The sequence below is a fragment of the Crocuta crocuta genome, unplaced genomic scaffold (assembly GCF_008692635.1).
Source record: "Crocuta crocuta isolate KB4526 unplaced genomic scaffold, BGI_CrCroc_1.0 scaffold912, whole genome shotgun sequence".
NCBI lineage: Eukaryota > Metazoa > Chordata > Mammalia > Carnivora > Hyaenidae > Crocuta > Crocuta crocuta.
In genome coordinates, this window is record NW_027531033.1 from 90,940 (window position 1) to 91,893 (window position 954).

At 35.1% G+C, this 954-nt stretch overlaps 1 protein-coding gene across 1 annotated transcript in view; it reads right to left on the reverse strand.

Annotated features, from left to right (window-relative positions):
* LOC144237342 (protein diaphanous homolog 2-like) overlaps nucleotides 1–954 on the reverse strand; it is a 522,961-nt gene that overhangs the window by 45,117 nt on the left and 476,890 nt on the right. The window lies entirely within an intron of this gene.

Genomic DNA, 954 nt, shown 5'->3' on the forward strand with positions numbered 1-954 from the left:
AAATCCCCCATGTAAAATGATATATTTTAAATATGATAATCAGAAAAGCCACATATCCATAATTATTATTTTTAGGTTAAATAAAATATCAACATTTTTTATACATGTTAGGTTAACATTTGCAATTCAGCTTTTTGCAATATCTAAGTGGAATTGGATGTGTTGTGGAAAAATTTCAAGAAAAGAGCAAATTTTAAAACGTGTTACTTCTTGAGTGGGTTGGCATCCTTACTGCCCACCCATGACCTTCATCTTGTAACATTAAAGAAAAACTCAGACTTGATGCTATCTGGATGAGCCCATTATTGATTATATGTTAGCTAAGCCTCTGTGTCCAACAGCAGTGACTTAACTCAATATTTAATTTGTACTAAATTATTATTTAGAAGGAATGTATATTTAAAACACTGTACTACAATTACAAGTTATAATAGACACAATATAATTGACAAGCTTCTGATGCATTCATAGTGTAAATTTGGTTAGTGTGTAGGAAGGGGAGGGTTCAAATCCTGTCATTGCATCTTGATATATATAAATCAACTATATATACATTTGTGTATTAAACTAACTTTGGGAGCATTGAGGATGTCTGTATCTTTATTTTTGTAATGTTTGTTTGTTTGAGAGAGAGAGAAGAGAGAGGGAGGGAGGGAGAAAGGAGTGAGCAGGGGAGGGGCACAGAGAAGGAGAGAGAGAATCTCAAGCAGGCTCCACTCTGTCAGTGCAGAGCCCGGTGAGGGGCTGGATCCTACTAACCATGAGATCATGACCTGAGCCAACACCAAGAGTCAGAGGCCTAACTGACTGAGCCACCCAGCCACCCCAATAATGTTGGTCTTTTGAAATTCCAATATTTTATAGGTTAGATCTGAGGGTTTTCTCTTAGGAGACATAGTTCAGAAAAAATAAGTTTTTCTTTTTTTTTTACAACTTTTATTAATTTTAGGAAAC